Source organism: Microcaecilia unicolor, chromosome 11 (genome assembly GCF_901765095.1).
Source record: "Microcaecilia unicolor chromosome 11, aMicUni1.1, whole genome shotgun sequence".
Taxonomy (NCBI): Eukaryota; Metazoa; Chordata; class Amphibia; order Gymnophiona; family Siphonopidae; genus Microcaecilia; species Microcaecilia unicolor.
This window is the reverse complement of record NC_044041.1, coordinates 181,221,524-181,247,110: the sequence shown is the minus strand read 5'-3', so window position 1 is coordinate 181,247,110 and position 25,587 is coordinate 181,221,524. Positions and strand designations below refer to the sequence as shown.

At 44.8% G+C, this 25,587-nt stretch overlaps 1 protein-coding gene across 3 annotated transcripts in view; it reads left to right on the top strand.

The window, feature by feature from the left end:
* The window catches only part of LOC115479816 (serine/threonine-protein kinase PAK 4-like), a 309,742-nt gene that overhangs the window by 209,134 nt on the left and 75,021 nt on the right, over positions 1 to 25,587 (top strand). Inside the window, exon 1 of one of the 3 annotated variants that reach the window (XM_030218031.1) lies at positions 16,313 to 16,387. The exons of 1 other annotated variant lie outside the window; for it this stretch is intronic. The gene's annotated coding sequence lies outside the window, so the exon portion shown is untranslated. Of the gene's footprint in view, positions 1 to 16,312; positions 16,388 to 25,587 lie in introns of those variants that run through there. One more of the 3 variants, XM_030218032.1, reaches the window with a different exon arrangement.

The following is a 25,587-nucleotide window of genomic DNA, read 5'->3' as shown; positions in this document are numbered from 1 at the left end:
TCATGTTCTGAACTTAGAGAGTGACTGAAACATTAGCCTTTCAGGAGTCCAACATTTCTCATCCTAATGTTTATCTGATTAATTTAGATAAGGGATAGTAAATGAACAGTTTTTATTTCACAAAAAGAAGCTTCTGTAGTAGGAAACCTGATCTAAAAGGCTGGTTAGTATGTTGATGTTTCCCTGGTATTCAGCCATTTCAGATGCTGTGACCCGATAAGACCCTTCATATATTTTCTAGTATGTATAGATCAAAAATAATCATTTTATTACTCATTTAAAAGAAAACGTAGGTGATATGCAATAACCCCCAAATTCTATAAATGGGGCTTAAAATTGCATGTGTAACGTAATTGATAACAAAACCAATTAGCATCAATATTGATTGCTAATGATCAATTAACATAGTAACATAGTAGATGACGGCAGAAAAAGACCTGCACGGTCCATCCAGTCTGCCCAATAAGATAAACTCATATGTGCTACTTTTTGTGTATACCTTACCTTGATTTGTATCTGTCATTTCAGGGCACAGACCGTATAAGTCCGCCCAGTACTATCCCCACCTCCCAACCACCAGCCCCGCTTCCCACCACTGGCTCTGGCACAGACCGTATAAGTCTGCCCAGCACTATCCCCGCCTCCCACCCACCAGCCCCGGCACAGACCGTATAAGTCTGCCCAGCACTAGCCCCACCCCCCAACCACCGGCTCTGCCACCCATTCTAGGCTAAGCTCCTGAGGATCCCCTTCCTTCTGAACAGGATTCCTTTATGGTTTATTTATTTTTTTATTTTTGTTACATTTGTACCCCGCGCTTTCCCACTCATGGCAGGCTCAATGCGGCAGGCAATGGAGGGTTAAGTGACTTGCCCAGAGTCACAAGGAGCTGCCTGTGCTGGGGAATCGAACTCAGTTCCTCAGTTCCCCAGGACCAAAGTCCACCACCCTAACCACTAGGCCACTCCTCCACACTCCACACTCCTCCCCCGCATGTTTGAATTCCGTTACCGTTTTCATCTCCACCACCTCCCACGAGAGGACATTCCAAGCATCCACCACCCTCTTCGTGAAAAAAATACTTCCTGACGTTTTTCTTGAGTCTGCCCCTCTTCAGTCTCATTTCATGCCCTCGTCGTTCTACCGCCTTCCCATCTCTGGAAAAGGTTAATTAAAATGGAGGGTCATGGGAAGATCAGATGTGATCCTGCAATTTATATGCACCATTTAGGCGCAAGGATTTACACCAAGGTTTTAATTGGTGCAAATCCTTGTGTCTAAAGTTTAAGCGTCATTCTATAAACGGCACCTAACTTTCAGGGCCTCTTATAGAATAGTGCTTAGCAGGTCTTTTTTTTTTTTTTTCCAGCGCTGTTTATAGAATTTGGTCCCAAGTGTCCTCTGCTCACTTGTTAATGCATTTGACCTTGTCTCTGAGGGACCTAGGAGATTCACTACTAATGGTAGTTATTTCAGACTGTTCAAAATCAAAACTAGCAGCTAGGTCTGTCTGGCAGGCTGCAAGTACAGAAACAACTAGGGCCCTGTTACAAAGGTGCGCTAGCATTTAAAGCGCGCGCTAAAAATTATCACTCGCTAACCATGTAGACCCTATGGAATATTATGGGCATCGACATGGTTAGTGCGAATGCTAAAACCACTTGCGTGCCCTAGGAGACTTAATGAAACACAGGCCCTAATGTAGCTGTCCATCTGACAGGCTGTGCCAGGGATCTAGGAGGCTAGTTGTTGGACAAGTACATTAGTATTACTGATTCTGTTACTTAGACCTGGAGGAATGGAGGAGGAACTAATGAATTGCTGAAGGGTTAGAAGGAAAAAGATGTCTTTTTGCGAATGACACCAAGATAGCCAACAGAGTGGATACCCCTGGAAGGAGTAGAAACCATGAGAAGGGATGTCCCAAACGTTAGAAGAATGATCAAGGGTTCTGGCAATTAAAATGTAATGCCACAAAGTGCAGAGTATGCACTTGGGGTGCAGAAATACAAAATAGATGTACCGGATAGCAGGGGAGAGTTTGGTAAAACTTGGCTCAAGAGAGGGGCCTTGGAGTGATGGTGTCTAAAGGTGACAAAACAGTGTGACAAGGTGGTGGCTGCGGCCAGGAGGACTCTGGGCTGCGTAGAGAGGGTTATAAACCAGCAGAAGAAAGGAGGTGTTGATGCCCCTGTACAAGTCATTTGTGAGGCCCCATTTGGAGTATTGTTTTCAGTTTTAGAGGACTTATCTTGGGAAGGTGGTAGAACTAGGAGGGCATGAATTGAAGTTGAAAGGGGGCAGACTCAGAAATAATGTCAGGAAGTATTTTTTCACTGAGAGGGTGGTAGATATCTGGATTGCCCTCTCACGGAAGGTGGTGGAGATGAAAAAGGTAATGGAATTCAAAAATGTGTGGGACAAACTCAAAGGAATCCAGTTTAGAAGGATCGGATCCAAAGAAGCTTAGGGGAGGTTAGGTAGGAAAACCTGTGCTAGGCTGACTTTTATGGTCTGTGCCCTGATGGAGGCTGAATAGATTTGGATGGGCCAGAGTGGAGTTTTTCAGGGGCTATGACAACAACTTTGGAAATCTTAGAACAAGGCCAGTGCTGGGCGGACTTCTACGGTGTATGCCTTAAAAACAGCAAGGATAAATCGACAATAGGTATACATATGATATATCGCTTCATACCCTGTGTAATGAGTTTATCTTGTTGGGCAGACTGGGTGGACCTTAAGGTCTTTTATCGGTTTCCATCTACTATGCGACTATGATGAAAATGGTATGGGGTCTGTGTAGCAAGACGTATGAGGAGAAACTTGAATGACCTGAACATGTGTACCCTGGACGAAGGAGAAACGGGTGATTATGATACAGACATTCAAATATTTGAAAGGTATTAATCCACATACAAACCTTTCTAGAGACGGGAAGGTGGTACACAAGAGTCTGAAATAACCCCCCTCCCAATACAGAAAAATCAAGAAATTCTGATTTCAAAAGCAGTACTAAAATTGATACATTCAAAAAAAAAACCATTTCCACACTCCATATTGAGCTGAAACCAAAAAACTGTAGTATTGTCTTTCAAATCTTAAAATCAAAAGGTTCAACACCCATCCTTAAATCATGTCAAATCAAAGGTTGGAATAAAGTCACACAGTACTTAATTTGTATCTTTCGGAGCTCAGAAGCAACCTTAATTGTTTATATCATTTATAACCTACCTATTAACTAGCCCTCCCCCCCCCCCCCCAGTTTACTAAGTCGCGCTAATAGCTTGCGGTGCGCTAATGCTGACACAACCCATTCACTTTGAATGGACTGTCGGCATTGCCACGTGGCAGCCGCTAGCATGGATTAGTAAACGGGGGGCTAGGTGAGGAACAAAAAACACACAAAATCCATTAAAAATATTACAAATCATATATCAATGTAAAACTAAAATCAAAATAAATCCTTTTACAGATTTATATAGCAGCATCATAGAACCAGTCCCAAGTCTTCTTATTTAAAAGCTTGAACAAGCAAAAGGGGTTTTCAACCTTCTCTTAAATTCAGCAACAGATATTAATATCCGAATACTTCCAGGGAGTTTATTCCATAGGCCTGGACCAGCCAAGGAGAATAGTCTTCAAATATTCTGAAACACTACTGGTCAAAGTCTTAAAAATAATCATCAGTACTTTAAACATAGTAATATAGTAACATAGTAGATGACGGCAGAAAAAGACCTTTACGGTCCATCCAGTCTGCCCAACAAGATAAACTCTTATGTGCTACTTTTTATTTGTACCTGTCCTCTTCAGGGCACAGACCGTATAAGTCTGCCCCGCACTATCCCCACCTCCCAACCACCAGCCCCACCTCCCACTAGTTGGCTCTGGCACAGACCGTATAAGTCTGCCCATCACTATCCCCTCCTCTGAACCACCAGTCCCGCCTTCCACCAACGGCTCTGGCACAGACCGTATAAGTCTGCCCAGTACTAGCCCCACCTCCCCCCATCGGCTCTGCCACCCAATCTCAGCTAAGCTCCTGAGGATCCATTCCTTCTGAACAGGATTCCTTTATGTTTATCCCATACATGTTTGAATTCCGTTACCGTTTTCTTCTCCACCACCTCCCACGGGAGGGCATTCCAAGCATCCACTACTCTGTCTGTGAAGAAATACTTCCTGTCATTTTTCTTGAGTCTGCCCCCCTTCAATCTCATTTCATGTCCTCTCGTTCTACCACCTTCCCCTCTCCGGAAAAGGTTCGTTTGCGGATTAATACCTTTCAAATATTAGAACGTCTGTATCATATCACCCCTGTTTCTCCTTTCCTCCAGGATATACATGTTCAGGTCAGCAAGTCTCTCCTCATAAACATTATCCTGAAGTTCACAGGTAGCCAATGTAACATAATCAGTAAATTGTAGTCCCACAATCAGCCATATAACAGTGTTTTTGTACAACCTATAATGCTTTACAGCAAGATTGAGATAAACCCAAGTAAAGACTTTTACAGTAGTCTAATGTAGACAAAATACTCTGAACCACTATCAAAAAATCAGATCGAGGAATCATGGGTTTAATTTTGCTTAGAAAATGTAACTGATAGAAAACAAGTTTGAACTACCTTTGCTACACCTGTGCCTTAACATTCAACTGTGTATCCAATACAACTCCAAGACGCACAATCTGATGTTTAATAGGAACAAGAAAACCCAGGAGTTGTATTGGGTCAACCTGGCTACAAATCTCCCAACTAACGAGCATGATTTCACTTCTTGCTAAATTTAAAGCCAACCTATTATTTTTCATCCCAAAATTGAATAGCATCCATACATTGCTGTAATTTTAGATGACCAGTTACAAACTATCATCAACAACAACCAAGAAGAACAACTTAATGTCATCTGCATGAACACTAAAATCAAACTCCAAACCTCTTAACACATCGCATAATGAATTTTAATGAATTGTCAAAGGCTTTGGGGCTATGATAAGCTATAAAACTCCAAATAAAAGCAGAGATCATATCCTTCTTCCTTTCATCGTAAGATAGTGTGACATTAAGCTCAAAGTCTGAACAATCCGGTGATTACTGATGCCAGACGCAAAGTTTATTTTTATTGACAAGTGTTGAGAGTGTGTTTACCATTACCAGCATGCATTATAGAGAAAAGTGGAGGTGGTGATATAAACATTCAAGCTCATTAGTGTTTGCGTCACTGTGGCACACTTTAGTTTATAAACATGTGAACTAAAACCAATTAGCAACAAAATGTAGACCTTATGGACTAGATTTAGCAAATGACAAACATGAGCTGAGCGCTGTTCCATAAACGGTGCTCCGAGTTGGGTGCCGTAGTGCCGGGATTTGCGCCCAAAGGATTTACAGCAGGTGAACTGTGTAAATCCTCGTTCTGTAATAATGCACACATCTTTAGTGAATGCCACTTATCCGCACTTGCCCCTCCCATGGCCATGCTCCCTTTTCAGTTGCATGCTAAAAGATTTATGTGTGTTCTTTGCAGAATAGTGCTTAGCAAGATGCGCAGGCAAATACAAATCGTTGCCAATTAGCCCCAGTACTACAGAGTAGTAAGTTTAAAATGAATCTGAGAAAATATTTCTTCACTCAACGTGTAATTAAATTCTGGAATTCATTGCCAGAGAATGTAGTAAAAGCAGTTAGCTTAACAGGGTTTAAAAAAAGGTTTGGATTGTTTCCTAAAAGAAAAGTCCATAAGTCCTTATTAAAATGGACTTGGGGAAAATCCACTGCTTATTTCTAGGATAAGCAGCATAAAATGTATTGTACTGTTTTGGGACCTTGCCAGGTACTTGTGACCTGGATTGGCCAGTGTTGGAAACAGGATGCTGGGCATGATGGACCTTCAGTCTGTCTCAGTATGACAATACTTATGTACTTATACTTGATTTTTAGTACCCAATTAGTGGCACTAATTGGCTTGTTACTCTATTAACTTACATATGCAATTTTGAGCGCCTTATATAGAATCCAGGGGTGTATGTGAAAATAAGACTTAAAACAAGTTTGTAAGTGTGTAGTCCAGTACAAAGATAATGTAATATATCTGTGACAGGTTTTCTGGACTTCATCAGGACAGTGAAGAAACAATGCAGTTAACATTGGGTTTCTATATCTAGTTCTTAGGCTATCTACACATGCCATTACTGCTCAGTAAAAGGGGGTGGGGTAGAGGTGATGAGACAGTAACACTTTACAGTTATCTGATAAGGGGTGAGAAAAGCCAATGTCTGTCTTGTATTTACAAATTCAATACAACTCTGGCACATCAGATGCTTTACAACTTTCTGTAAGTGTACAGTGGTTATGTTATTTATTTTTAATGTAATTTTATTTTTTGCCTCCTGCAAATAAGGTGTAATTGGAGAATTTCTGTGGTTGAAACTGGGGAAACTATATTTTCTGTACAGAGTTGTGTGGTCTCACCCTGTTTTTAAGAGGGCGTGTCTTACGTCTGGGTTGTCATTGCTGTGTTAGTTCGAGTAAACTTTAGTTTTAAGTTAGGCTGTCATCTTTGCTTCCCTGATTATATTGCTAGGTTTGTTTGTTTGTTTTTTTTCCATGGCGTCATTTATTTTCTTTGCTGTATGTCTAACCTCTCCGTTGGAATGAAGTGTGCATCCTTTAATAGTGAAAAATGATTGGTTTCATCCTTGCATTCCCTGGAGCCGACATAATAAGCTTTCTGCTTGGACAAGCAGGATATAATCAGCCACTCGCGGGTGTCGTCATCCTAGCTAGCTCTTCAGTTGTGGAACGCTCATCAAGTATTTAGGCAGACAGGGAAATCTTGGTAAAGAAAGTTTGGGGGAGGGAAGGGGGCGAGTAATGGAAGCAGCAATAAAACAGGCCCTCCTAGCAAACATTTTTAATAACTAAGGGGTCCTTATACCAAACAGCGGTAAAAGGTGGTCCGCAGTGATGTCAGCTCATGGGATCACTATGCACCGAGGCCACCTGTTACCGCCATAGTTGTTGGGTTTTTTTTTAAGGGGCAGTAAATGGCCGTGTGGAAATATAATGAATTGCCACACGGCCATTGACTTCCAGAGCCCTTATCGCCTCCTATTTAGGAGGTGGTGAGGGCTTCAGCGGTAATTGGGCACGGCCACCGGTGCTAGAAATATTTTCTAGCACCAAAATGGCGCTCGGCAAGCCTGGAACGATCGCTGGGCTCCTGGGCAGGCCAGAGTTAGGGTTGGTTTGCCACACGCAAACCCGGCAGTAGCCCTACCCCCAGATGATAAAAAGGCCCTAATGTTTAATTTTGGAGGCCATATCTTGCTAAAGATGAAAAAAGACTGGAAGCGGTGCAAAAAAAAGCTACAAAAATGGTTTGGGATTTGTGTTGCAAACCGTACGAGGAGTGACTTGCCGACCTGAACATGTATATCTCGGAAGAAAGGAGAAACAGGGGTGACGTGATACAGACATTCAAATATTTGAAAGGTATTAATCCGCAAACGAATCTTTTCCGGAGATGGGAAGGCGGTAGAACTAGAGGACATGAATTGAGGTTGAAGAGGGGCAGGCTCAGGAGTAATGTCAGGAAGTATTTTTTTTTTTCACGGAAAGGGTGGTAGATTCGTGGAATGCCCTCCCACGGGAGGTGGTGGAGATGAAAACGGTAATGGAATTCAAACATGCATGGGATAAACACAAAGAAATCCTGTTTAGAAGGAATGGATATATGGAATCAGCGGAGATTGGGTGGCGACGCCGGTAATTGGAGAGTAAAACCAATGCTGGGCGGACTTTGGTCTGTGCCCTGATCGTGGCTGAATAGATATGGATGGGCTGGAGTGTAAATTTTAAGGGGCTTCGATGTTAGCTTCAGAACTTTTAGTACAAGAACAGTGCTGGGCAGACTTTTACGGTCTGTGCCCTGAGAAAGGCAGAGACAAATCAAACTCTGGTGTACGTATAAAGTTATCACATGCCATGTAAATGAGTTTATGTTGTTGGGCAGACTGGATGGACCGTTCAGGTCTTTATCTGCCATCATTTGCTATGTTACTATGTTAAGTTTTTGGTGGGTAATTTATTTAGAGATTCTTGAGTACTGGCAGCAAAAGTTCCAAAATCTAAAACTGCTGTAGGTACTACATTGGGTTCTTTGGGACAGTTTGCCCTCAGGTACCATTTTTTAAGGATCTTTTGAGTCCACATCACCCATAGGTACCACCTTGGGCCCATTAGATGAGTGTCAACTTCTCTTTTTCTTCTTTTATTTATTACTAGTAAAACATGCCCGTTTCTGGAGCAAATGAAACGGGCGCTAGCAGGGTTTTCCTCCTGAACCCCTCCCCCTCTCTACCCACCCCTTCGGCGTTGTGAAGCCACTGACCGCCATTGTTCCGGACCTCGTCAACGCACGCCACCTTCATCTCCCGAGTCCTTGTTGGTTGTAAAGCCACTGATGCCATTGCTCTGCCCTCGACGTCATCACATTTGACGCGAGAGCGGGGCCCAGACACAGCGATTTTGGTGGCTTCACCACCACGAACCCTTCGAACCGGAAGGAATTGCCCGCTGGTACTGACAGTGATGTCAGTGTCCTCAGAACGTTGAGGGTGAGTTTTATTATATAGGATTTGAAATAATGTTGTGAGGAGAGTAAATCTGATACTTCTTCAGTCAGCGGATGAAAAAGGCTGAGGGAGAGGAGGATTAGTTGCACTGGAGCATGCTTTCCAAAGCTCTTCTGGGCTTTCAGAGGGTGAATCTGAATTGGCACCATCAAAATGACAACACCCACGAGTGGCTGGTTTTATCCCGCTGTCCAAGGAGAACTCGTCCCCCTTCTCCTCCTCCACTGCTAATTCCAGGCTTCGTTCCTTTTCCCTCCCGGCACCTTATACATACAGTGGGGGAAATAAGTATTTGATCCCTTGCTGATTTTGTAAGTGTGCCCACTGACAAAGACATGAGCAGCCCATAATTGAAGGGTAGGTTATTGGTAACAGTGAGAGATAGCACATCACAAATTAAATCCGGAAAATCACATTGTGGAAAGTATATGAATTTATTTGCATTCTGCAGAGGGAAATAAGTATTTGATCCCTCTGGCAAACAAGACCTAATACTTGGTGGCAAAACCCTTGTTGGCAAGCACAGCGGTCAGACGTCTTCTGTAGTTGATGATGAGGTTTGCACACATGTCAGGAGGAATTTTGGTCCACTCCTCTTTGCAGATCATCTCTAAATCATTAAGAGTTCTGGGCTGTCGCTTGGCAACTCGCAGCTTCAGCTCCCTCCATAAGTTTTCAATGGGATTAAGGTCTGGTGACTGGCTAGGCCACTCCATGACCCTAATGTGCTTCTTCCTGAGCCACTCCTTTGTTGCCTTGGCTGTATGTTTTGGGTCATTGTCGTGCTGGAAGACCCAGCCACGACCCATTTTTAAGGCCCTGGCGGAGGGAAGGAGGTTGTCACTCAGAATTGTACGGTACATGGCCCCATCCATTCTCCCATTGATGCGGTGAAGTAGTCCTGTGCCCTTAGCAGAGAAACACCCCCAAAACATAACATTTCCACCTCCATGCTTGACAGTGGGGACGGTGTTCTTTGGGTCATAGGCAGCATTTCTCTTCCTCCAAACACGGCGAGTTGAGTTCATGCCAAAGAGCTCAATTTTTGTCTCATCTGACCACAGCACCTTCTCCCAATCACTCTCGGCATCATCCAGGTGTTCACTGGCAAACTTCAGACGGGCCGTCACATGTGCCTTCCGGAGCAGGGGGACCTTGCGGGCACTGCAGGATTGCAATCCGTTATGTCGTAATGTGTTACCAATGGTTTTCGTGGTGACAGTGGTCCCAGCTGCCTTGAGATCATTGACAAGTTCCCCCCTTGTAGTTGTAGGCTGATTTCTAACCTTCCTCATGATCAAGGATACCCCACGAGGTGAGATTTTGCGTGGAGCCCCAGATCTTTGTCGATTGACAGTCATTTTGTACTTCTTCCATTTTCTTACTATTGCACCAACAGTTGTCTCCTTCTCACCCAGCGTCTTACTGATGGTTTTGTAGCCCATTCCAGCCTTGTGCAGGTGTATGATCTTGTCCCTGACATCCTTAGACAGCTCCTTGCTCTTGGCCATTTTGTAGAGGTTAGAGTCTGACTGATTCACTGAGTCTGTGGACAGGTGTCTTTCATACAGGTGACCATTGCCGACAGCTGTCTGTCATGCAGGTAACGAGTTGATTTGGAGCATCTACCTGGTCTGTAGGGGCCAGATCTCTTACTGGTTGGTGGGGGATCAAATACTTATTTCCCTCTGCAGAATGCAAATAAATTCATATACTTTCCACAATGTGATTTTCCGGATTTAATTTGTGATGTGCTATCTCTCACTGTTACCAATAACCTACCCTTCAATTATGGGCTGCTCATGTCTTTGTCAGTGGGCACACTTACAAAATCAGCAAGGGATCAAATACTTATTTCCCCCACTGTAGTAGATGACGGCAGAAAAAGACCCGCACGGTCCATCCAGTCTACCCAACAAGATAAACTCATGTGTATACCTTACCTTAATTTGTACCTGTCTTTTTCAGGGCACAGACCGTATAAGTCTGCCCAGCACTATCCCCGCCTCCCAACCACCAGCCCCGCCTCCCACCACCAGCTCTGGCACAGACCGTATAAGTCTGCCCAGCACTATTCCCCGCCTCCCAACCACCAGTCCCGCCTCCCACCACTGGCTCTGGCACAGACCGTATATGTCTGCCCAGCACTATCTTCGCCTCCCAATCACAACCCCTCTTCCCCCCACTGCCTCCACCACCCAATTTCGGCTAAGCTTCTAAGGATCCATTCCTTCTGCACAGGATTCCTTTATGTATATCCCATGCATGTTTGAATTCTGTTACCGTTTTCTTCTCCACCACCTCCCACAGGAGGGCATTCCAAGCATCCACCACTTTCTCTGTGAAAAAATACTTCCTGACATTTTTCTTGAGCCTGCCCCCCCCCCCCCCCTTCAATCTCATTTCATGTCCTCTCGTTCTACCGCCTTCCCATCTCCGGAAAAGATTTGTTTGCGGATTAATACCTTTCAAATATTTGAACGTCTGTATCATATCACCCCTGTTCCTCCTTTCCTCCAGGGTATACATGTTCAGGTCAGCAAGTCTCTCCTCATACATAGTAGTAGATGACGGCAGAAAAAAACCTGCACGGTCCATCCAGTCTGCCCAAGAACATAAATTCATATGTGCTACTTTTTTTATTTGTACTGTCCTCTTCAGGGCACAGACCATATAAGTCTGGCCAGCCCTATCCCCCGCCTCCCAACCTGCCTGAAATGGACTTCCTGAGCCTGTACGCCTAGCTCCATCTCTACCTGTTTTCAAATCTATGCTGAAAACCCACCTTTTCACCACTGCTTTTGGCTCCTAACCACTACTCAATTCCCCTATCCTTGTTCCTTCTCACCCAGTACTTTCCTCGCCCTTAATTGTCTTGTCTGTCTGTCTATTTTTAGATTGTAAGCTCTATTGAGCAGGGACTGTCTCTCTGTGTCAGGTGTTCAGCGCTGCGTGCGTCTGGTAGCGCTATACAAATAATAATAATACAGGTAAGCAAACTTGCTGTGCTCTGGAGCTAAGCTCACAGTTTCATAATGTATGTGTTTAAAAAAATAAATCCAGCGTGGTAAAGAAATCTGTATAGAAATTATGTGCATACAAAGATTGTATGCATTTATGGGGAGGGTGCGTGGATTGCCATGGAAACAAACACATTCTGGTGTATTCTGCAGAGATTAGCGTCGCTCCAGGTCCTGGTACCAGCATCTTATACCACAATATGTGGAATGTCAAATGTATATTCCAGCTCCACTTGCTTCAAATGGCCACTAATATTTGCTCCAACTGTAGATTAAAGATCACTATTCAAAGTTACAGTCAAGCTCCCAGAAGCATTTACTAAGTTAAATATAAAGATCTCAGTTGTGCCGCTCGATGAAAGATAATTATAATCAAGATTTCTGCGCCGGCATCGTCATCGGTCTTTTAAATGTCTAACTTTATGTTTAATTCTTAATAAAGTGAATTTATGCTCTTATGTACTTACCTTTGTCGTCGGCTCAGAGGTATATTGTCCGACATGACCCATGTTTCGCAACCGCTTCTTCAAGGGTGAACCCAGTGGTGTGCTGGTAAATTTTTAACAGGCTCTCTCCCCGGTCCACCTCGGCGCCCCCCACCCACCTCTGCGCCCCCCCCCAAAAAAAATTGCAGAGCTGGCTATACCCGGGGGGGGGGGGGGGGGCGGCGGCGGCCAACATATTACTCTTTCCAGGAAAAAAAAATTAAATGATCCAGCAGTTCTCTCCCCTGCCCCCCTCTGCCCATCCATGCCCAGCAATTCCCTCCCCTGCCCATCCGTGCCCAGCAATTCTCTCCCCTGCCTCCCTCTGCCCATCCGTGCCCAGCAATTCTCTCCCCTGCCCATCCATGGCCAGCAATTCTCTCCTCTGCCTCCCTCTGCCCATCCATGCCCAGCAATTCTCTCCCCTGCCCCCCTCTGCCCATCCATGCCCAGCAGTTCTCCCTCCCCTCCCGCTCCCATCCGTCAGTTTCAAATACCTGCCTCGAAGCGCCGCATTATTTAAGGCCTGCCTGCTGCCCATCTCCAGCTGCCTTCCCTGCTTGCTTCTCAGGAGTTCGGTTTGCGCCCTTAGTTCCACCGCGGGAAAAGGAAATGACATCAAAATGACGTCAGAAGGCAGGACTAAGGGCGCGAACCGAACTCCTGAGAAGCAAGCAGGGAAGGCAGCTGGAGACGGGCAGCAGGGCTTTAAATAAGGCGGCGCTTCGAGGCAGGTATTTGAAACTGACGGATGGGATGATGGGGGAGCGAAGGACATCGCTACACATGGATGGGAGCCATGCTTACCTCGTGCAATGGAGCCGGCTCGCCCCGTACAACAACCAGCTCGCAAGAGCTGTCAAAATTTAACAAGTGGCTCTTGCGAGCCGGCTCCAGCACACCACTGGGTGAACCCCCCCTATAAAATCATCAAAACATATTTAGTCATTCCTCCAAAATTGGATCCAGGTTTAACAGCTAATGCCGTCATTACCATTGGATTTTAAAGGAACAGTGCACAGATACCCAACACAACTCTTTGCCTAGTTTTCCTGTCCGCTGTCTGGCAGCCATAATGTGCAGAAAATTGGGCACAGCACCAGCAGTAAGATGTATACTAAGCTTCCTGCACTTTACCACAAGAGCTCCTCTATGCCTATATACATGCATTTTTGTATCAGTATGACTTCTGAGCGGGGTTCTGATAAGAATCGGTACCCCCCCCCCCCCCCATCTTGCCTCAAAACTTTGTTAAACTAAGGGCCACATGTAGATAGTAAAAGGACTTCTTAAAATTTTGTTTATCTGTAGCAGATAAAGATTCAAAGGCCTAGGGTTACCATATTTGCCCTGACAAAATAAAAAAGGAGGACACCAATATCCACTCCCCTCCCCTCCCCACACCATCCCATTCTATTTATTTATTTTATTGCATTTGTATCCCACATTTTCCCACCTATTTGCAGGCTCAATGTGGCTTATATAGTTTTGTTAATCCTGGATGTCAGGTACAGTTATTATTGTGCAGAGATTAATTAAGGGAAGAAAGTAGAGAGAAGAAGGAAGGAATTTATTAGGTATAGTAGAAGGTGGGTTTTCAGAAGTTGATTAGTGAGGTTCTGGGTTTTCATTCTATATAGAGTGGAGGAGTGGCCTAGTGGTTAGGGTGGTGGACTTTGGTCCTGGGGAACTGAGGAACTGAGTTCGATTCCCACTTCAGTAGGGTTACCATTCGCCCGGATTTCCCCGGACATGTCCTGTTTTTGAGGGCATGTCCGGGGCGTCCGGCGGATTTTGCCCGCACACACGTTTGTCCGGATTTCTAGTCGTGGGTGGGTGTGTGCAGGCGGTGGGCGGGCGATTGGCGCCATGGGTCTGGTCTCCCGTCCCCTCCCCTACCATGTTCCCTGGTGGTCTAGTGACGTCTTTGGGGCAGGAAAGAGCCCCCTCTTTCCTGCCGGAGCGCTGCCTCCCTTGTCCATCATCCTTCTCGGTCTGGCTGGGGATTCAAAATGGCTGCCGAGAGTTGAAGTCTCGCGAGGCCGCTTCAACTCTCGGTGGCCATTTTGAATCCCCAGCCGAGACCGAGGAGGATGCAGCAGGCAACGGCAGGCAGTGCTCCAGGCAGGAAAGAGGGGGCTCTTTCCTGCCCCGAAGAAAAGACGCCACTAGACCACCAGGGCTAGATAGTGAGGGGGGTATCTGATGGGGGGGCGGGGAGGGGACTATGTGACAGGGGGAGGGGAATAGGGGGCGGAATGAGGACCCAAAAGGGGCGGGGTAGGGGGCGTGACATGTGTCCTCTTTTTCAGGGGACACAAAATGGTAACCCTACACTTCAGGTACAGGCAGCTCCTTGTGACTCTGGGCAAGTCACTTAACCCTCCATTGCCCCATGTAAGCCGCATTGAGCCTGCCATGAGTGGGAAAGCGCAGGGTACAAATGGAACAAAAAACATATATATATATTTCCCTCCCCCAAAATTGTTTTTCCAGCCTCCCTCCACCCACCCTTTTTTATAGCTCCCTCCCCCCTTCCCTCTATCCACTTCCCTCCCCTACCTTACCATGCCCTGGTGGTCTAGAGGCCTCTTCGGGGCAGGAAAGGAGCCCATTCTTTCCTGCATGGCAATGCCTCTGCCGGCACCACTTCAGAATGGCTGCCGACATTTCAAGCAGTGACCTCGCAAGACTTCTGGAAGTCTCAGCAGCCATTTTGAAGCGGTGTCAGCAAGTGGCCTCAAAAAGAGGACATGTCCTGGTAAAACACAAAGGCCCATTTCTAAGGGTAGTTTGAAGACATTTCAAAACTTGGAACACAATGGAGGGGGAGGGAATATATATTGATTCAACTATTTTTATTTTATTTGAAACACAAGAGCCTGTGCTGAGAAGGATTAGTTGAAACTTTGTGGCCTATCCTGTTTATATCCCTTAGCAGAGGAGTGTGGTATCCGTGTTAGTCCACTCTTAAGGTTATCAATAGAAATCAAACAAAATAAAACATGGAAAAGAAAATAAGATGATACCTTTTTTATTGGACATAACTTAATACATTTCTTGATTAGCTTTTGAAGGTCGCCCTTCTTCCTTAGGTATCATCTTATTTTCTTTTCCATGTTTTATTTTGTTTGATTTCTATTGATATCCCTTAGCAGAAACTGCCCCTTTTGGATTGCTGGTGTGAAAGGAAAAACTGTGGTATTGCTTGCTCAACCTTTTCCTGTTGAGGGCCACGTTTTATATTTTGTAACATTCAGAGAGCCAAAACACACACCATCCTATTTTGCTATATGTTTTCTTCCCACCCTCCACTCTTTCATGTAAACCCCCCCACCCCACTCAGTTTCAGCTACAGAAGAAACTGTGAGATTCCTGCTTCCCAACTGCGAATGGCTCTCTGCAAGCTTGGGTTGATTTCGTGGCTTTAAGACTTGCAAGACTTTAAACTGCAAGACCAACCTGCTCTTCTAGTACCATGTGGCTGAAATTTAGAGAGCTGTGGTGGTGGGGAAGCACACCAAGACTTGCTTCTGAGGGCCTAAAAAAAAAAGCAATTAGTGGGTCGGAATCAGGTCTTCGGGCTATTGGACAAGCTTGCTTATAGAGAGCAGGGGGGCTGTGCTCTGGACTAATTTTGACATCTCCTAGAGGCTGGAGGCTCTGACTGGCCAAGGTCCTGCTTGCTTTGTTTTGAATGCTAATCTGAGATTGGCTGGAGGCTTCCTGCTTTGGATCATGATCGGGTGGGTGGGAGGGGGAAGTCATCTTTGATTCAGTGCCATGTCATGTGCTGCTACTGTTTTGTCCTCTTTGGAGACCAGTGTCAAAAGCTGTGCCTCCTGCTTAAATTCTTGCACAGTTTCAAAAAGAAGACCTATGCCCAGTTCTGGATTTCTCAATCATGGTGCGAGGCAATTATGGGACCTGCGGGGACCACGGCACCTGTACCTAGCTAAACTGCTAATAAAATTACGAGTTATTCTTTCGTAGTTTCAGCTCCTGGTGCCTGAGATTGCATGGGGAAAAACAAAATACGCTGTCGTCGCTGTGTGCATGAATCTTCTCATCAAGTCTCGCTCTCGTACCCGCCCCCTGGGAGGAGCCGCAGTTCTTCCTCCCACCCTCCCCGGTCACGTCACGAAACTCGGCTGCTGGGAGCCGTGTGAGCCGCGACTGCAGTGAAACTGGGGGAATGTGAGCGAAGCGCGAGAGAGAGACAGAGGCAGCACGTCAGGATCCGGGGTAAGCGCTTTTCTCTGCAGTTTAATGGGGGGGAGGGATTCTCCGGAGCCCGTGCTTGCCCCAGGAATTTTCTCCTTGGGGTGGGACCGAGATCAGATGTCCAGGGCCTGGACTGCACCTGCCGCCGGAAACGGTGCCAGCCACAAAGACCTGGCACTTGGATGGGGGTGCTGGGGGAAGCATGTGAGCTGGCCAGTTAATGAATCTCAAAGTTTCATACGGCTGATTTCCTTCCTCGTTTATCCACATTGAAAGATACTTAAAAATTGGGTCCTGAAATTCCCTACCTCTTCGGAAAGGAGGATTACCGTATTTACAGACGTAATAGGCAGCCTGATAGCAAGTGCAGGGACGAGCTGTGCAGTTCCCTTTAAACGTGTAGGATTGGGGCAAGTGGCCGCAAGGGCGATCGACGGGAATTAAAAGGGATTTAAACGCTTAAGTGATGAAAGGACTTTGCGCAAGTGGCGTTTCCGTTTTAAGTTATTGGCGAGACAAGTCGGTGAATAGTTTATTTGGGTTGGGGAAGTTTATAATTTTTGTTGTTGTTGTTGTTTTTTTACGGCTGTACTTTAAATTAGAGGGAGAGCTTGGTATTAAGGGGAGTAATCAAGTGTAATGAATTCAAAAACAAACAGTAATTTCTGTAAACAAGGATACGAACAAGGAGCTCCTGTGTTCCCTGTTTGCATTGTCTTTAGACACTTTCAATTAAACCAGGAAAATCGGATACATATTGCACGGAAAGTGGAATGTGTTGCAGCTGGATATACAGATACCGAGGACACGTTTCAATAGACCTTTACAGGTTGTTGATTAATCAGCCTTTATCAGTGCTATACTGTTCCTAGATAAAAAGAAGAGACTTTATTACACACACATTTGTACCTTGTAATACTTTTTAAATTAGATCATCCAAAATGTGGGAGTTTTGAGACTATATATACCAGCTTCCTTCCTTCCAGCCTGGAAGTCATATCTAGAAAGCAAATATTTTGGGATGGAAATTCCTAAAATACATGTCATCAGGAGGCAGTGGGTGGAGATTGGATTTAGTATCCGTTAGGAAAGCTTAGTTTCTGGAGAAGTTAGAAATATAGGGTTAACATCTCGTTAGGACTGGGGAACAAGAGTTAGAAAATAAGTTCTTGTAATCGATTTTGTAATTCTATTTTTTCTATTTTAATTTAATTGTAAACCGCCGTGACTTGCTTATTGTGAAAAGTGGTTTAGCAAATACAACCATAGCCATAATTATTTTTTTATTTTTTATTTTTTATTACATTTGTACCCCGCACTTTTTCCCACTCATGGCAGGCTCAATGCGGCAGGCAATGGAGGGTTAAGTGACTTGCCCAGAGTCACAAGGAGCTGCCTGTGCCGGGAATTGAACTCAGTTCCCCAGGACCAAAGTCCACCACCCTAACCACTAGGCCACTCCTCGTGTCTTGATCAGGGTTGGCCCAACCATTAGGCAAGACCAGGCACTTGCCTAGGGCAGCAGCTGCTTGAGGACAAAGAGCAGCTGCAATCAAAGCAAAACAATAGATCATGACAGGCACACAAAGAACCATCAGCACATACTTTAACTTTTGTGGTGATTGTGATTGAGTTTATTAACATTTTTGGGAGAGGGGTGGCTGCAGGCTTGGGAGCTCATAAGGCTGAAGGGTTCCCTAGGGGCCCATCACCCTTGCACAGATACTGGTCTTCATTCAATCCATTTTTTAAAAATAATATAGTAGATATGGGAGCTAAAATGTATTCATCTGCCTTGCATGTTTTTAGGAAGAAGGCAGTCCACCCTGTGTGCACTGTTACCCCATTCCTTAATAGCTTTCATGTTTACTTCGCATCCACACCAGATTTTAAACGTCAGTGGTCCTAGGCAGTGCAGATAACCTTTAAGGACTGATGCAGAGACATTGGAATCTGAGTACCCTGACGTTCAGAGAAGTTCTATTCTACAAGTGTTTTGAAATGGAGATATTGTACTATTACTACTAGTATACTATTTAACATTTCTAAAGCGCTACCAGGGTTGCCCAGCGCTTTACAATTAACAAAGAAGGACAGTCCCTGCTCGAAGGAGCTTACAATCTAAAGGATGAAATGTCAAGTTGGGGCAGTCTAGATTTCCTGAATCCGAGGTATAGTGGTTAGGTGCCGAAAGCGACATTGAAGAGGTGGGCTTTGAGCAAGGATTTGAAGATGGGTAGGGAGGGGGCTTGGCGTATGGGCTCAGGGAGTTTATTCCAAGCATAGGGTGAGGCGAGGCAGAAAGGGTGGAGTCTGGAGTTGGCGGTGGTGGAGAAGGGTACTGAGAGGAGGGATTTGTCCTGTGAGCGGAGGTTACGGGTAGGAGCGTAAGGGGAGATGAGGGTAGAGAGGTAGTGAGGGGCTGCAGATTGAGTGCTTTTGTAGGTTAGTAGGAGAAGCTTGAACTGTATGCGGTACCTGATCGGAAGCTAGTGAAGTGACTTGAGGAGAGGGGTGATATGAGCATATCGGTCTAGGCGGAAGATAAGACGCGCAGCAGAGTTCTGAACGGATTGAAGGGGGGATAGATGGTTAAGTGGGAGGCCAGTTGAGGAGTAGGTTGCAGTAGTCACGGCGAGAGGTAATGAGAGAGTGGGTGAGAGTTCGGGTGGTGTGCTCAGGAAAGGGCAAATTTTGCTGATGTTATAGAGAAAGAAGCGACAGGTCTTGGCTGTCTGCTGGATATAGGCAGAGAAGGAGAGGGAGGAGTGGAAGATGACTCCGAGGTTGCGGGCAGATGAGACGGGGAGGATGAGGGTGTTATCGACTGAAGTAGAGAGTGGAGGGAGAGGAGAAGTGGGTTTGGGTGGAAAGACAATGAGCTCGGTCTTGGCCATGTTCAGTTTCAGGTGGCGGTTGGACGTCCAGGCAGCAATGTCGGATAAGCAGGCCGATACTGTATCCTGTTTTTGAAGGGCCTGGTTGGTTTTTCCTTCATATCATTTGTTGGGATATTCCTTGCGTTGAATGAGATGTCACGTTGCTGGGTATGTAGGTGAATGAATTGTGTACTCGTATGTGTGGAGATCCTCACTGCATTCCACAAACACACACCTGTAGGTCATCTCTTATCAAATAGTAGAGTTCGCTTGGTTCTGTTTTCTGATTAAATGTGATGGGAAAACTTGTTCTAAGTAGTAGATTAGTAGGTTATTTATAGGCTGTGATAGGTGGCTTAGTTAAAGTTTCTTTGTTTCACCTTCAGTTAGCATAGTTCAGGGGTTCTTAACCTTTTTTTTGTTTTGTTCCCGCACTCCTTTACCTGATGAATGAAACCTTTGCATCCCCTTCCAAAGCATGTGTCCTCCAATTATTACTGATAGCTACATATGTCACTAATTGTTGGCTGCTATCATGTCACTAAAAGTACAGTAGTACTGTTCACGCTTTCCAAAAATACTAGGACTAGGGGGTATGCGATGAAGCTACAATGTTGTAAATTTAAAACGAATCAGAGAAAATCTTTCTTCGCTCAACGTGTAATTAAACTCTGGAATTCGTTGCCAGAGAATGTAGTAAAGGCGGTTAGCTTAGCGGAGTTTTAAAAAGGTTTGGACGGCTTCCTAAAGGAAAAGTCCATAGACCGTTATTAAATGGACTTGGGGGAAATCCACTATTTCTGGGATAAGCAGTATAAAAGGTTTTGTACTTTTTTGGGATCTTGCCAGGTATTTGTGACCTGGATTGGCCACTGTTGGAAACAGGATGCTGGGCTTGATGGACCTTTGGTCTTTCCCAGTATGGCAATACTTATACTACCAATAACTTGCCCTAATAAATGTCTTCACTCTGTCTAGAAAGTTTCAGTAAATTGCCTCAGATTTCAAGACCCTTCTCCGTGCCCCGTTTGATATCTTCTGCACTCCTTGGGGGTGTAGGTACCACTGGTTAAGAACCCTTGGTATTGTTGAATATCCTTGACCATATATTTGGGTGTTGGTGTTAAGATATTATGTACCCCCTTCCCCTCCCCCCTCAGTATCTGAATTTCACATTCTGTTTCTCGGTCTGTAAGTCTGGCAGAATTAACCTTGTTGAATAAGGATGAAGAGAGGTCAGGTGTTCTCTAGATAAGGTGCCTTCACCTGTAGAATCTGGTATCAGTCAATAATCTTATTAAAAGTAGACCGTTTTTTTAAAAGTGTGATCTGGATGGAAATTGAGGTTAGTAAATAATGGTTCATGAAGGTCCAATTGATCTACACAGCCTACTCATAATTCCCGTTGTACACAGCTTTAATTAGAAGCTTAGTCACCTGCGGGTTGTCACTTATTGCCATACACTTTGACTTCCTCTTTTGGTTTGCTATTATTCTGGGTTAGGTGAATCTACAGTTTTTTATATTTTTAGCCAGCAACCAGAGTGTAGGAATTATGAACAAGGAGTCATGACTAGAGAATGACACGGGAATGGGGACCCGCAGGGATGGGGATGTGGCCAGAGCTTGCGGGGATGGGGACAGAGCCCATGAGGGGTTTTTTTTCCTACTTTGAAGCCTCTTAATGAACTGGACTGTTATTTATGTTTGATGCAGATGACAATATTTTTATTTTTTGGAAAAGCAAGCAAACATGCTGGCCACAACTAGCAAAACTTGCATGGGGGGGGGGGGGGGGGGGGAACCTGTATATCCTGCTACCAGCACATCTTCTAAGAAGACAGCTTCTATTGCAGGAGGGACTGTGGAAGACAGGAGAGCTAGACTGAATCCTGAGATTGGTGATTTGGAGATCGTCCACAGATTAAAAATCATAACAGTGCTTCATAGGGCATATTTCTCCCCTCTAGAGCATACAGAGCAGGTTGTATTTTGTACCCCTGTACATTTTAACAAGGTAGATTAGGATTCCTTGGGGTAGTTAGAAATCAGCTATTGTTGGGGTTGGAAGGGTAGAGGGTGATGGTGAGGAGGTTTATTATAGCTGCTCACTGTTATTATTGCTTTCTATTTGTAATTTATACACAATAGTTGTACAGCATATTGTTCCTTTTTATACTTTAATAAAAAGATTTAAAAATAAAATCATAATTGTGCAAGGTTTCTGCAGATGAGGACAGAGCTGACGGGGCGGGGATGGAGACTGGACCTGCGGGGACGGGGCAGGGATGGAGACAGAACCCACGGGGATGGGACGGGGACAAACTCCCCCTCATCAACACAACCACCACCAGTAATGTTCAACCTCCATCTGTTTTATTACTGCTGCTCACTGTATCTCTCAACCTGAGTTGAACTTCTGTTGCAGGGTTGGTTTTTTACCACCTCTGTACTGGCAGGGTATTCTAGGCTTTCCTTCCCGGGGGAATATGTGGAATTTGTATTTTGGTTCAATTTTCTATTTGCCACATAAAACGTGGCATGAGAATTAGGAGGCGGTGATATATTAGCATTGGCCTGCGTTGACTGATTGAGGAAGGAATTAGTGGCATCAGCCCACCTTACCTGGGATGGAGAAGGGAGCAGCAGAGGGGTGTCAGTTGAGGAAGAGAGCAGTGGGGATTGAACCCACAGAGAGAAATTTGGGTCAAGCCAGATTTGAGGGGGTGAAATGGACCTTATGATTTGCCTTTTCAGTAATTCTGGAGGAATTATATACAGTTTTCTTTTTAAATGTTATCTTTGAGCAATACCTTTTTTCCTTATTGCATTTTAAATGTACTCATAGTGATTATATAATGGTGTGTTTGACACGGTGTGTAGGTTTTTGCAGAAGTTTTTGCAATTTTATTTTTCTCTTTGCAGAGATTTCCCCAGCAGAAGGGCTTCTGCCACACTCTGGTGTTTCTTCAGAGTCTGAACCTGTCTCCCTCCTGTCTATTTCTTTACAATGGAAAATTGAATCATCTTGTATCTTATTGAGGCTCCCTGATTTCCGCTTGTAGTAGTGTTTATAGAGAAGAGGAAAGTATCGGAATAAAAGAAAGCATGATACAGGAACTGAGGGGTCTGGGGGGTGGTGTTGGTTTTGATGGACAAACTGCACAGGACATATTTGTCTTTCTCTGCCGTCACGGGAGGAGAATTTGAGAGCTGTGATTGCTGAGGGAAGAGCAGGATATTCGGAGAGCTGTTGTGTAGAACAGAAAGCAGGAGGACTCTGTAGGTGTAGAGGAGCATGTAGAGGAGGAGAGTGGGAAGGGACCTCAGTGGAGACATTTGTGATCACCATTAGTTTTCCCTCTTGTTTTATTACATTGACTGGGCCTTAAAGTCATCTGAGATTATTTTTAAACAGCCATTGAAGTTGTTTCTAGTTCTTGTCCTAATTGGTATGTGGCTAATGGAGGTTTGTGCCCCAGGTGCTCAATTTTACCTTTATTTTTATTTTATTTTTTTATTTTGCTTTGAAGTGCAGATCAAACCTTTGACTGTCCATTTGTTTCTCTGTTTTCATTTATTTTTCTTCTGCCCCCTCCCTTCCTATTAGATGTTATCTGCAAATGAGCATATTTCCCCTTCAGTTCCTCTGCAGTGCCGCTAACGAAGTATTGAAAAGAACTGTGGCCATTTTAACTTCATCAGAATGAATTCCCACTCAGATTTGCTCTGCTAGCTTTTCACTCAGTATTTGATGGCTGGTGTATTTTGTTTTGTAATTCATAAATAATGTATGGAGTAATCCCAGGCAAGCTTTATGGAGGAGAGGAAATTGGTGATGTCCTCCTGGAATTGAATGAGCATTTATTACAAAGCTTAGTATGGTCATTAACCTGCTAAACAGATGAGGAGTTCGTCTCTCACCCTGGGCCCTTGGTGGTCAGAATCGTGGGTCTTATCCATACAGATTGTCAACTGACGTGATATGCGGTTTCATGGAGGAGTAGCCTAGTGGTTAGTGCAGTGGACTTTGATCTTGGGGAACTGGGTTTGATTCCCACTGCAGCTCCTCGTGACTCTGGGCAAGTCACTAAACCCTCATTTGCCCCAGGTACAAAATAAGTACCTGTATATATGTAAACTGCTTTGAATGTAGTTGCAAAAACCACAGAAAGGCGGTATGTCAAGTCCCATTTCCCTTTCCCTTTAAATAGTTTGCAAAAGCCATAACCCATAGACTTTGTCAGATACATTTTCCCAATATGTTTGGAATTCAGAGAGAGTTGGTTTGATACATTTTTATTGAATTACTTTAAGAAACAACATAAATAGTGATTGATTCACTTTTACTGATATTTACCCTTACATTTAAACTGACTCCCTAACATCAGATTTAGCGGTTGATTGAGGTCCTTTCCTATAATATATCTCTCTCCTCTGAACAGAAAATGTGCTGGTTGATATTGATAAGTATGTGATCAGCATTGGGTTTTTAAAAACAGATTCAGACCTGGCTAAGGGGTATGTGTACTAAACTGAGCTAGACAATGGGTTTAGCGCGTGCTAATGCGGAACTTACTGCAAGCTAAGCCCATTTTTAAGCTGGCCCTGGAAATAGGGCAGTTTCCATTCAGGTCACCCTCTTATGTTGGCATTAGCACGTATAACGAAAAAAATTGACGGGGAGCAATTGCTATCTCCTATCTAGAAAGTGCTAAGAGCTCCCGCATTATGGACGCGCTAACCAGTTAACGAGTGGTACTTGGAACGCGCTAGCTGGATAGTGCATCCATGCCCATTCTCTGCCCCTGACACCCCCCTTCCAGAAATACTGTGCACTTAGCATGTGCAAACAAGTTACTTACTGCAAAACATTTTCACACATGCTAAGTGCTAGTTAGGGCTTAACTCTTTAGTAGTCATACCTCTAAGTCAGTGATGGCGAACCTATGGCACGCGTGCCAGAGAGGGCACACAGAGCCCTCTCTGTTGGCACGCGCGCCGTCGCCTCACCCACCGGAAGTTTGTTCCCTCCTCCCTTCGAGTTCCAGGTCCCCTCCCTCCAAATTTTAAAAGTAATCTATTTTATCTTGTTGGGGTTAGGACGGCAGCATGCAGGCTCGGCTCGGTGCTTAGTTCAGTTTTCCCTTCTCTCTCTCTCAGCTCTGGTCCCACCCTTGCGGAAACAGGAAATGAGGGCGGGACCACAGCTGAGAGAGAAGGGAAAACTGAAGTAAGCTCCGAGCTGAGCCTGCATGCTTTTTACTGCTGCTGCTGCCACCCTAACCCCGACGAGGTAAGATAGATGACTTTTAAAATTTGGAGGGAGGGGGCCTGGAACTCGGAGGCAGGTGGAGGAGGGACAAGGGGGAGGGGGAATGCACCACCTGTTACATTGCCCTGTTGGCACTTTGCGATAAATACTTAGATTTTGGGTTGCTGTTTGGGCACTCGGTCTCTGAAAGGTTCGCCATCACTGCTCTAAGTGTTGGGTAGACAATTTGATGTCCAGCTAAACTGTGTCAGTTTACTTTTAGGTTCTGGGGATGAGGCCAAAATATAGCCATACCGTTGCTGAATATCATCAGTCTATCGATAAATAGCAATCCTGACTTAAATGGTTAGAAGTGTACAGTCTTGTTGCTAGATGCTCTGATGTGTCCCTGCACCCCTTCCCTTCACCGTTTCAGCTGTCTTTCTTGCAGTACCGACAGCTCCAGACCACCCATTAAATTTTCCACGGTAAAGATAAGGGCTGCTTCTGTGACTCTCTCAGAAAACAGCTGTGCATCGCTTTGCATGCACATTTGTATAGTAATTAGCTCATTATAATACCTTTGCATACAATTTTCATTAGCTGCTACCATGACATGAAAAGAGCTCGCATATCTGGCTGTTCTCCATACTCTCTAAACAGGCTAGAACCAGTGTAAAAACCACTTTGCTGACTTGTTAGGTTTTGTACATCTGGGTGCAGAGTGACTCTCACCTGTTCCAGCCACTCTCGTTCCTAGAGCCGCAATCAGTGTATATGATTTAATGACATTGCACCCCCCCCCCCCCCAAAAAAAAAAACACAGGAAACTAAACAAAACTTTTGCCCTGCATATGATATTTCTTTGGCACAATCTTCACCAAATTCCTGTCCATTTTCTTACTTTCAATAGGCCATCTTCTCCACCCACTATTGAAGCGTTCTTCAATGCAAGGCCTGGAGACCAGTGGCGGCCCCTGGCGACCTCTGGGGTTCTCCCCCATTGTGAAGTTTCTTTTCTTTTTTTCTTGTTTTGCTCCTCTGTGTCTCTCCACTCTTGTCTCACCCAATGCCCCCTCTCGAGTACT